The sequence below is a fragment of the Notolepis coatsorum genome (assembly GCF_963971535.1).
Source record: "Notolepis coatsorum genome assembly, chromosome: 11".
NCBI classification, from domain to species: Eukaryota; Metazoa; Chordata; class Actinopteri; order Aulopiformes; family Paralepididae; genus Notolepis; species Notolepis coatsorum.
The window spans coordinates 123,189,416-123,203,046 of NC_140175.1; positions in this window are offsets into that span (position 1 = coordinate 123,189,416).

Below are 13,631 nucleotides of genomic sequence, written 5' to 3' on the forward strand. Positions count from 1 at the left end.
TGTGTGAGTGAACTAAAAACCAACAGGTATTTGGTCAGCAGATGAAACATTTTACGCTATAGGAGAGGAGACTGTTGTGGTCTTGGTCCATGAAACAACTATTACTTGGCATTTATAGGACGGCACGCCTCAAAAAGAATTAAATAAACCAAACAAAGTATTTGACATCCTGTCAATAACTTGTAAACATAACATTGCAAAATGTAAACATTTGCAATTTGCCATAGTGAGGTTCATCACTCAGTGATGTAAAAAATAAAATAAAGGCATCTAGAACTGTTGCAAATCTTTGCATAAGCCTGGGATTCAAATTCAATACTGGCAGGTAAAATCAGACAGTCAGATATGTCTATGTAAACAAAGTATACAAACTGAAAAAGTGCATTCCTCACGGTATCAAAAAAAAATAAGCTACTGAAACAAGTTCCACACAGTAACAAACAGTAATTTTACAGAACAAAGGATTAATGGCTTGCCTTATAATAATCCATATAAATGACAGTGAGTGAACCCTTTGTTGTAGAAATATGCATAATTAACACTATTATATTAATATTAATTGATTGTAATACCATATTCCTCCACTAGGACACGATCAGGTCTAATTGAAGGTCACTTGAGGCCATGCCTGTTAATAACAAGTGTCAATAACAAGTATCATGTGATTTGTGAATAATGTCGTGTCATGCCATGTTGTTGATGCAAAATTTTATTCAGAAGTGCCATGTCATCGTGTTGACAACATGTTGAATTCTGTGTCAAACTGATTTTTGACCGTAGATAGGCCTCAGGGATAAGGGACAGAGCATCCAAACTGATTGGATTAAGGGTAATTTACATCATGAATCAGATGTCCAATAACCCACAGGATAAATTACACAAGGGTCATTGATTGGTTAAGATCAGATTTGTATGATAAGAAAACCCTCCTCTTTTATTTATTATATAAGCTGATGTTACCGTGCGCTTTTTAGTCTCCTCCAGGAGTTGATGGAACGCTGGGGGTAGTCAGCTAGTAACAGATAAACTCAGCTTAGAGCTGAGTTATCTCTGATGATGGACCTAGCTGTATTGGGCAGAGGTAATGATGCGATATCTCTGATTAGCAGAGACCCAGAGACTCTGTTACCGTGTGAATTGTCAGTATCTTTAATAAACTTCTTCCATATTATACTTTAATAAACTTCTTCAAATTCACCTTAAGGTAAGACTCTGTTTTTATATTATTGCTGTGTAATTATTCTCACCGTATGGGTTTAACTGTGATTTACATAATTGTGTAAAATGGATTTGCATAATTGTCACAACACCTTTTTTCCCACTAAACTACTAAAGCATTGAGGTTTCAAACTTTCAATTGTTTTCGTAGCCGCGGCAGCCTCAGATATTAGCCCTTCATTAGCAAAATCCAGAACTAACGTTAGCTTAGCAGTGTTTCTCATCTGTTTATCTGACATACATTATCCTAGTTTAGCTTGGTTTAGGAGTCCATGGTAAAGTTGTATTATTTACAGTTTACCAAACAATATTTTTTCAATCTTCTGTAGATGGCCACGATATTGCATTTAGTTGTATTTTCATTTAATTTAGTGTACTTTCTGATGAGGATGTGGTCTTAGTTTTTCCAATGCGACCCTGGAAACACCACTTTGGAAGACAAAAACAACAGCTGCCTGCATCAATAACCAATGAGATGTTTTGGCCATCAAATTAAATGCAATATCATAGGCTTATATTCATAGATCAGAACTATAGCAGTGCATCTGTCTATATATACACCCCAGGGTTTCCGTTAGAAAAAATTGTTGCCGGCCTCAGTGTCCGGTAGATTTCAATATACCGGTCAAATGAGAGACATTCCGGTCAGAGTTTATTGAGCTTAAAAACAATTGATGGGCAAAAGAATGACAACAAAACAAAAGAATGACATCATCAAGGCATGTAGATTTATAATATTTTTACTTAAAACTAGGCTACTTTTGCGTATAAAGTCATATTCCAAATAAAATAAGTCCCGAGACTCGTGCTGCTGCCGACTTTAAATCAAATAGGTGTCTGTGGGCAGTCGCCCGACATTAATAAACAACAGTCTGTTATAATCACATTTTTATGAGCTAACGAATTCCGTTATATTGGACATTTGTATTAATTATATCAAGCAAAGAACTGAGAAATTTGGCAGAGAGAGACGGCAACATTATCGTGGGTCTGCGTGATGACTCTCTCTCTCTCCACCTCCCAATGACTTATTTGCGAGAGTATGGCGCTGCAGAGCAGCAGATTCAGCTGTTATTGGCTCTTTTCTGGGAACCGCACAACAGCGCCCCCCACCCAACATTGAATTGAAAATGGCTGAATTGGAGTACTGCTGGAGTACTGCATTGTGCTGCTGTTGCTCCGGCTCTGCAGCTTCACAAAAGTTCGCACACCCAGCACTAAGCTCTCGCTGACAACGTCGTTGTCATTATTAGAAGCAACGATGAAACAAATCATGTAATGATTGTTTCGTTCATCGCATAGGCTATTTAATTTTAGCCTATTTTAATACAATTCAAATAATCAAATTGTGCTTAGACTCAGGGAATTATTTTCACCGGACATTAAGACCGGAGAGATTAAATATGTCGGACTTCAACAGATTTTGCCGGTCAAATACCGGTAATTACCGGCTAACGGAAACGCTGATACACCCATGTGTTTTTCAGTTCTTGTGAAAATCTTCCTGTCAGGATTTTCCTTCCTTTCCAATTTGTTAGCCTAGGAAAATAGAGTTACCTGTATAGCTGGTTGAGGACTGATGGTTCTTGCTTGGCTTTCTGTGTTCCTGATGAATTTCAACTGAAAAGTTAGACCTTTTGTTTGTTAGGATGAATGTACAATGTACTGATATTTCTTTCCTTACTTTCCCCCAAGACTGGTCTGAATATGACCACCCCTAGCCTCTCACACCTTGGTTTCAGAGAACTGTCTGTCTGTTTGGTGGACTGCATGAAACTGCCACAGCTGGACCAGGAGCAGAGCTGTTTGGACTGCATGGAAACAAGTATGGAAATGTTGACTTTAATCTGTAAACATTATGACTCTATAAGTGTTGACTTTAACCTCTTAAGCCAGACTCTCTAAATTCGCCTAAAAGTACATACCCAAGTAAAAGGAAGATTGCTCCACTTCTACAAGCCTGGTGGTACTAAATCCAGATTGAACTCTGCCATTGGAAAGGGGAGATTTGGCCCGATCCATAGATTTTTTTTTATCCACTTTTTCTCCCATTTTCTATATTTTCTCCCATCCCAATTTCGTATCATCCAATTCAACCCTCCCCTGTCACGAACGCTGTTTCTTGCCTCCCACAAGCCGGCTGCAATGTGGACTAAGTCATACATAGCACAAGTCCCCTCCGGTACTTGAGGTAACAGCAGTCGCATCTTTTCACCTGCGCAGCTCGATCTCTCAGTGGCGAGGAGTAACGCGTGGGAGGCTCACGCTGCCCCCGACACTTCCTGATTCTACTGCGCAGATGCACCAACCGACCTGTAGGAGTCGCTGTCCACAACGCCCGATCCCCACCCTTCAGTTTCCCTCCCCGTAATACGGCCAATGTGTATTACTGTGGACGACCAGCTAAACTGAAAGCAATGTGGAGCGCTGGGATCGAACAGGCGATCCCAGCGTCTCCGCATTCGTGGCGAGCGCCTTGCCCACTACGCCACGTAGCCGCCCCCGGCCCGATCCATAGATGTGTGACTTGGCCATAATAAGGTAATTTATAGGCCTGATATTCTATATTCATATTCCAAATTGCATGCACAATCAGTACTGTATCTACAAAAAACCCTGTAAATCATCCTTTTATTCATTTACTTTTTTATTTATTTTTTGTACACTTGATCTCAAGAAGGTGCTGGATGAGCACCTGCATTTTTCACATCTGGCCAATGTTAGCATGGTGTTATTCACCTTCAAAGTGAATTAAATTTTTTTTATAAAATAATGTATATTCTCCTTTGGTTCATTACAATTTACTCGAGCATAGTAACAGACACAATATTTCTGCCACTGGGAATACATTCCCTGAGGTCCATCTATGTCCCTAGATACCAGGAACATGCAAATGGACCTTGTAGAAGTGGAGCAATCTTCCATTTACTTGGGTATGTACTTTTAGGCAGATTTTCTGAAAATATGGCTACGGCTTAAGAGGTTAATTCATACGGATTCAACCCTCCCCTGTCACGAACGCTGTTTCTTGCCTCCCACAAGCCGGCTGCAATGTGGACTAAGTCATACATAGCACAAGTCCCCTCCGGTACTTGAGGTAACAGCAGTCGCATCTTTTCACCTGCGCAGCTCGATCTCTCAGTGGCGAGGAGTAACGCGTGGGAGGCTCACGCTGCCCCCGACACTTCCTGATTCTACTGCGCAGATGCACCAACCGACCTGTAGGAGTCGCTGTCCACAACGCCCGATCCCCACCCTTCAGTTTCCCTCCCCGTAATACGGCCAATGTGTATTACTGTGGACGACCAGCTAAACTGAAAACAATGTGGAGCGCTGGGATCGAACAGGCGATCCCAGCGTCTCCGCATTCGTGGCGAGCGCCTTGCCCACTACGCCACGTAGCCGCCCCCGGCCCGATCCATAGATGTGTGACTTGGCCATAATAAGGTAATTTATAGGCCTGATATTCTATATTCATATTCCAAATTGCATGCACAATCAGTACTGTATCTACAAAAAACCCTGTAAATCATCCTTTTATTCATTTACTTTTTTATTTATTTTTTGTACACTTGATCTCAAGAAGGTGCTGGATGAGCACCTGCATTTTTCACATCTGGCCAATGTTAGCATGGTGTTATTCACCTTCAAAGTGAATTAAACATTTTTATAAAATAATGTATATTCTCCTTTGGTTCATTACAATTTACTCGAGCATAGTAACAGACACAATATTTCTGCCACTGGGAATACATTCCCTGAGGTCCATCTATGTCCCTAGATACCAGGAACATGCAAATGGACCTTGTAGAAGTGGAGCAATCTTCCATTTACTTGGGTATGTACTTTTAGGCAGATTTTCTGAAAATATGGCTACGGCTTAAGAGGTTAATTCATACGGATTGTATTAATTGGAAATGAACAAATAATGTATATTGAATCTCAGATTAATAATCTGAAATTCATTTTGTACTCGGGCTTAAAGATTCAGTTTGCTGTACAATGCAAATCTTACTTTGCTAGTCCGCCCTTCACACAAAATCACACAATACAAAAATATATTTAATTTATTAAAATTAAATAAATATGGAGGTGACAATGGGTCACAGCAGCAGTTAAAAGTGTCTTTAGTGATTGACAGTTCGGGGGAAGGGTGACAGTGAGGTCACAGCAGCAGTCAGGTCAGAGTGTCTGCCTGGCACAAAATAAAAAGTGTGGGGGGGGGGGGGTCACAGTTTCATAGTCCTGGATTTCAGATGGCAGGAGGTTGAAGAGTGTGTTGGGGGTGTGTACTGTCCTTAATATGTTATGTGCTCTCCTGGTGGCCCTGGTAGAGTAAATGTCCTGTAGTGAGGGGAAGGCTGCTCCAGAGATGTACTGAGCAGTTTTAATCACTCGCTGGAGTGCCTTCCTGTCCTTAGCAGTGCAGTTTCCATACCAGACCGTGATTGAGCTGGTAAGGACACTCTCAACCGTACTTCTGTAGAAGTTGCTGAGAATTTTGGGTGGCATTTTCTCAGCCTTTGATGCTGGGATTCATTGTGTGTGTGTCACTCACTCTCACTCTCACTCTCATTCACACATCTGGTCTTCTGAAAGACCAGATGACATCAGAGGAGTTTGATAGTATTTACTGACGATTGCCAGATAATGTTGATATCTAAACGTTAAAAAAGTTGTTATAGGAAAAAAACGATTTTTTTGTCGCAAATTTTATCTGTCAGAAAAATCGCAATTAGATTATTTTCCGAAATTGTGCAGCTTTAATCCTCAGTGGACCGGTTCTGACGGTACGCAAACTGCAGAGGGTCCAGTGTGGCTTGGATGGTCTCCTTGATGTGCGACATGACTATCCTCTCGAAACACTTCATCACTATTGGGGTGAGTGCAACGGGACGATAGTCATTGAGACAGGTTACAGTGTTTTTCTTTGGCAGGGGCACGAGGGTGGTGGTCTTGAAGCAGGTGGGCACAATAGCTTGCGCTAGTGACAAGTTGTATATGTCAGCAAGTACGTCAGCCAGCTCTGAGGAACGGACCCTGAGGGCACGGCCGGGGATGTTGTCTGGGCCGGCTGCCTTCCGTGGGTTTGTTCTGCTCAGAACCATACGTACCTCTGCCGTTGTCACAGTGAGTGGTGAGTCCTGCGTGCGCTCCGTGGTCAGAACCCCTCTGTTGGTTGGTGTTGGGGACTTCAAAGTGGGCGTTGAGTCTAGAACTGTAGACTACTCTGGACTACACTGTCTTCTTAAACTATAAAACCCAGCTACAAACCATTATAAACATTTACATGGAAATTAAGCTGAATAAAATCACCAAATCTCCTTCCTCTGACACTCTTCTCCATCACTATCTCCATCCAGATAGCTGTCCTGTCAGGCCTGGGACGAAACCAAGAGGCTTGGATGGAAGAAAATGTCTCTGCTGTGACCAGTGTGGAAAAAACTTCAGTTCAAAGATTAATCTCAATAAACACCAGTGCATTCACACAGGAAAGAAACTCTATTCCTGTGACCAGTGTGCAAAGATTAATCTCAATAAACACCAGCGCATTCACACAGGAAAGAAACTCTATTCCTGTGACCAGTGTGGGAAGAGCTTTTGTCGGCTATGTGCTCTGAAAAGACACCAGAGAATTCACACAGGACAAAAGCCCTACTCCTGTGACCAGTGTGGGAAGAGCTTTAAATTTCAACATCATCTGAAATCACACCAGATGATTCACACAGGAGAGAAGCCCTACTCCTGTGACCAGTGTGAGAAGAGCTTTAGTCAACTGCATAGTCTGAAATCACACCAGAGAATTCATACAGGAGAGAAGCCCTACTCCTGTGACCAGTGTGAGAAGAGCTTTAGTCAACTGTCTAGTCTGAAAAAACACCAGATGATTCACACAGGAGAGAAGCCCTACTCCTGTGACCAGTGTGAGAAGAGCTTTAGTCAACTGTTTCGTCTGAAAACACACCAGATGATTCACACAGGATGGAAGCCCTACTTTTGTGACCAGTGTGAGAAGAGCTTTAGTCAACTGAGTCATCTGAAATCACACCAGATGATTCATACAGGAGAAAAGCCGTTCTCCTGTGACCAGTGTGGGATGAACTTTAGTCAACTGTCTAATCTGAAAACACACCAGATGATTCACACAGGAGAGAAGCCCTACTCCTGTGACCAGTGTGAGAAGAGCTTTAGTCATCAACATCATCTGAAATCACACCAGATCATTCACACAGGAGAGAAGCCCTACTTCTGTGACCAGTGTGGGAAGAGCTTTAGTCAACTGTCTAGTCTGAAAATACACCAGATGATTCACACAGGAGAGAAGCCCTACTTCTGTCACCAGTGTGAGAAGAGCTTTAGACATCTGAGTAATCTGAAAACACACCAGATGATTCACACAGGACAAAAGCCCTACTTCTGTCACCAGTGTGAGACTAGCTTTAGTCGACTGTCTAGTCTGAAAATACACCAGATGATTCACACAGGAGAGAAGCCACATCATTGTGGTTTGTGTGATAAGAGATTCAGAACATTAGCATATTTGAGTAAACATGAGAAAATTCACTTGGGAGAGAAGATTCAGCTAAATGTCAAACCTGTCAATTCACCTGCACATTCCTAGGAGATATTCCTACTGCTGTGACCAATATTAGAAGAGTTACACTCATAATGATGCTCCTGAAATGATATCAACGTCATTCACACCGGAGAGAAACTATACCACTGTGGGGAAAACTTCACATGAAAAATAGGTACCATTTTAACTAATGTAGCAGGAATTTAAAACCATCCAAACTGATAATACACACAGGGAAGAACGTCTACTATTGTGACCACTGGAAAACGCTTCAGTACCCCATTACAGCTATCAGTCCATCAACAATCATAACAATAATAGTGGTAGTAATATTTGGCCGTTCTTTTGAAATGAAAAACTACTACCAAGATCTTTTGACAGAAGCCTCTGAGAGAGAAGCAGTACTAGCATAGACACGGTTTTCATTGACGACAACAGTTGTGTTTCTGTCACTCTGAGTGAGACAGACGGTGTGGATGTTCCTGGGACAATATGTCATGGTATAAGAGTGAACACACATTTATTTAACCTTTATTTTACCAGGTAGTCACTTGAGATCAATGATCTCTTTTTCGAGGAAGACCTGGCCAAAATGGCAGCAAAACAAAAACAAACATACAATACACAAACACAGACAGAGACATAAAAGGCAAAGTGGGGCAAGGGGATACATTTGAGCTGCAACAAACAAGATTGGGATTGGGCGGAGATTGGAGGGTAGGGTAGAAAGGTAGAAAGAGGAGGGACGGTGAGGCTTTGCAGGAGGTTGCTGGGGAGAGAAGGTCAATTTAATAAATATAAAATATAACACCTCATTGTTCTGGTGTTAAATACTGGGATCATAGGAACTTTCTGACCTCAGTATGGGGTGACCAGCCAAAAGCCAAGATGGTTAACAAACACTTTGTACACACTGGAGGGGAAAACTGCTTCTCGTATGGATTTTTATATTTTAATGTGGATACTAGTGATTATTTTTTAATCTAATGTCACACATATTGTCAACATTCCTAGTACTACACAAGAAGAAGTGTTTATTTTAGAGCAATGTTCCATGTATTGTCTTCATTGGTATTATTTTAAAGGAATGTATGTTCCTTATATGAATTTATCTTTAGTGGTTTTTCTATCAAAACGGTATAGGGTTGGAATCAATTCACTTTAAATTCAATCAATTAAAAATCAAAACAAGTTGGTTACTTTATGATGATAGAACATCCATTCACATTTACTTGTCATTAGGTTGGATAGCAAAACCTTTTCATGATGGAACAATATTTGAAATAAAATCTACATCTTGAATAAAAAAGTGAATTGATCCAAACTGAAACATTCTCATTAGAATGTATGATATGCTAATAATATTGGCTCGGGAGGTAGAGCAGTCGTCTGGTAATCCAGAGGTTCCAGGTTCGATTCCCGCGCCGCCTGTCGAAATGTCCTTGAGCAAGACACTTAACCGCTAATTGCTCCCGATGAGCAGGTTAGCACCTTGCATGGTTGCCTCCGCTGTCGGTGTGTGAATGTGAGTGAATGGGTAAAAATGTGAGGAACAAATTGTAAAGTGATTTGGATAAAAGTGCTATATAAATGCAACCATTTACCATTGACCATTTAATAATATGGATGAATTGTAAGCGTCAAGATAAGTGGGATGGTGTGAATTGATCTCTTAGAAGTAACTGTAACTCGGAAGTATGAAAATTAAATATTACCTTTTAACCTACTTTGTATGAAAGGCTTCATCTAAGTGAAACAATGATAATCTTTTGAAAATCTGTTGCAGCATATCTTGGAACTGTTCAACTGTACAAGCACACCCTTCCCATTACGTCTTTTTTTTTTTTTTTTTAACGCACATGTGAATGCATTTTCTTAATATTTTTTATGTTCTGGCACCATATTTTGGCTAAATAGCCCTTGTTTTATAAATGTGTATACAGAAACAATTCTGTTGCTTTTGTTGATATTCATTCATTTCATTGATAACATAGTGCTGCTGTAACTTCATTTTCTAATGCATGATCAAGTTCAACAACGTGTGCTTTTATTTTGATATTCCACGTTGAAATTACGCGTTACATCTGAATTATTATTAATTATTATTATTATCGCCAAAATAATCCTAAATAAAATGGGATTGTGGTATAAAAATGTGAGAACCCCTGGATTACATGCATTCCTGGGGGGAGGGGATCTCCTGAGGATTGTTGAGGTGGAATCAGGAAAATGCACTATTTCTTGGGAAATATGTAGTTTGTAATGAACTACCCAAACATAATGTAGTTAAACGACCATTCATTCTAATGTTCTATTATGCGAAACTATCTGTGTGCTGCCTTCTTGGCCAGGGCCCACTTGAAAAAGAGATGGACGTCTCAATATGATTATCCTGATTAAATGAAGTATGCATTAAATAAATACAGTAGGTTTATGGATCAAATAGCTTATTTCCAACTTTTGACAGAACCTAAACGATTAAAAAACATCCTACGAGGTGTTTCAACCCAACAACTGGTTTCATGACTGAGATTATGACTTTGATATTATGACAGAAAATGATGACTGTGATATTATGACTGAGATTATGACTGTAAAATGATGGTCTGAGATTATGACTGAGATTATGACTTTGATATCATGACTGAGATTATGATTTTGATATTATGATTTTGATATTATTATTTTTTTTAATCCTCTCTTTCGCCGGTTGTTCTCTGTTTTTCTGCCCGTCCCAATTTTTTTGTCGTGCTAATTCCCCCCTCCCCTGCCTGGTTGTTGTGCGCATGTTCTCCTACCGGTCGGTACAAGGGAATCCTGAAGTTATCCGCACGCTTCCTCCGACACACGCGGCGACAGCCAGTGACACTTTTTTCACCTGGCAGCGAGGACTCATTGGTGAAGCGTAGGAGGTCACGCTGCCTTCATCAATTCCTGCCTCCGCTGAGCAGGCGCCCAGACCTGACCTGTAGGCGTCGCTGTCCACAACGCCAGATTACCACCCACGACTTGCCCTCCCCCTAACCCAGCCAAACGAGTTAGTATAGCGATCAGCCCAAGCCTCAAGCAATGCTGACTCCGGGAGTCGAGACCGCAGCCTCTTGCATTGGTGACGAGCACAATCTCTGCTACGCCACCCGACCGCCCTCGAGTCACGAATTTGATGACTTTAGACTTGACTTGACAAAATCTAAAAAGACTTGCAACTCGACTTTGACTTTAACACCAATGACTCGTGACTTCACTTAGACTTGAGCCTTTTGACTTGAGAAGACTTGATACCTTCCCCCATGCCAAACGATACAAAATGATGTTATTAAATGTGCGTGGATTAATTAATTTCCAGTCGAATAGACACTCCCAGATCCACTTTGTTTTGAAACAATCCGACAGCATCCGATCACGTTGCGCGAGAGAATGACACGAAGAAGAAGTAATGTTACAATTCCGAACGACGGATCCAGTGGAAAATTATACCAAAGATTGCTTTGTTTGCTTATAAAAACGACGTGGTGGTCAACAAAAAACGAATTGCAGTATGCAAAACGTGCAGGTCGAAAATCACAGGCGGAGACATCACAGACAACTTCCAACTTCGTTTGACATTTGAAGCTGCACAAAGAACGGTAAGTAACTTGGCTTGCTAGCTACAGTAGTTAAATCAATGAGCATCGACACAGTCTGAAGTGTTATCGAGACAATGAAGACACTTAGTTGTAGACTGGACTCAAGTTGACTCAGTTTGACATTTACATGCATACTGGTTCACCCATATATACATTATAGTCCCTACTGCATATCACTACATCCCCCCTGTTTAGCTGTATTTAAGCATTACATCACGCGCAGGAGTGGTTTGTGACCAATAAACCATGCCTAGGGGTGGTCGTTAGGCCCGAGGCGCAGCCGAGGGTCGTTAGACCCCCCTAGGCATGGTTTATTGGTCACAAATCACGACTACAAGTGGTGTAAAGCTTTTATACAACTGCCAGATTCATCCAACCTTATTTCTATACAATAAACACACATTAATCGAAGATTTATTGAAAAAACCATCCGCCAGAAAAAGTTGTTCCCACAACTACAAAAAAGACAAGTTGCCTCCATGTGGAAGCAGCTTGAAGTGCATCCAACCAAACTAACACATCCAACTGTGTATTATTGGAATGATTGAGAGAAGTTGCCTCATGTGGAAGCAGCTTGAAGTGCATCCAACCAACTAACACATCCAACTGTGTATTATTGGAATGATTGATTGAAAATTTTATTACCAGATGCAGAATGGGTACAATACAGTACGGCTCAATACACACAATTGTTAAGGGAATGCAGACCTACTTTCCATAGAACTTCATTCTTAGATGCTTCTATATAAAGTAGGTAAAACAAATTAAAACGTTTTCTTTGCCCTATAGGAAAAAATGTTTTCTTCGCCCTATTTTTTTATTTATTTCTTTTAGCCTAAACTTAACCAGTTGGAAACCAGGGGTACAGTAATAAAATTAGCAATCAACCAATCAATCAATTCAATAGACCATGCTCACTTAAAACAGCGCTGCTTCTCTCTCAGTCTGACTCCCCCGCTGTTGCAGACAGGAGTGTGTGTGTGTGTGTGCGTGTGTGTGTGTGTGTCACAGTGTGTGTGTGTGTGCGTGCGTGTATGTGTGTGTGTATGTGTGTGTTTGTGGGTACGCCAGCGTCGGACAGTGTGAGAGAGAACGCTGCAGTCAGTAGAAAGTAGGAAGGAAGAAATTTAAATCAATCAATCAATCAATCAATCCGCGATTTTTCTTTTGTTCTAGATTGACTCAAGACCCATCAATTACATCATCCAACATTGTTTAAAGGACTAACACATTCCCCTTGACAGAATCGCTTCATATTTAGTCGTTATGGTGCTTTCAACATAACCATTTGTTGTCCGCGATCTTGTTTTCTCCCGGAGTGAGCCGGGGAGTGATATGTGATTCGGTTGTGGGCGGGTCCTGAGCCCAGGACCGTGGATTGTTGCCAATAAAGACGTGTAAATGGCCAATCAGAATCGAGAAATTTGCATGCGGTTGTATAATGCCACATATATACTTTCCCAGAATGCAGAACCTTCCTTAGCAGAACATATATGTAGAACAACACTGTCAATAGTCCACTGGAATCACATCACCAAGTAGTGCAAATCTTTTTTTTAACATTCAACCTTCAATACAATAATGAAAACAAAGTAAGTGTAACTGAGTGGTACAATTCCCTGACTGTATTGTTAAGTATGGTAATATTAAACCACTACCTCTTGTACTTTAACTTCTGGCCATCCAGTACATGATATAAATATGATGAACACTTTCCCACCTGATGAAACGAAGTCCACACAAATGTACAAATCGAATATTTAATATAGCAAAAGGTATATACAACGTTCACTTGTTTACACTTATGATTTGAAATGCACTTGTATGGCAAATGAGTATTCGTAGGTAAATCAACATTGAATGTCCAATCTCTGGTTACGCAGGGAGTAAGTATACAACCTGGATATTTAGGAAACTATAGCGATGGTACTTAAATGATTATAGCTGGATACACTAAGGGGGGGGGGGGTCCCGCTGGTTGTAAGACAGTAGGAGGGGGGGGTTAGAGAAGCCGCTGGCGGTATCCCATCTGGCCGACGATTTCTTGGGAGAATTCAAAGTCTTGAACACGGTGCCCACAGAACCTCGGTCCGCAGATGAATACAGCTGGACCCTCTGGTGGACGGTAGCTGCCGGTCCACAACGGAGAGACGTGAGGCGACCTCACTGGTGTAGAGCGCCGTCTCACCTGGAGTCCTCTCCGGGGGGTA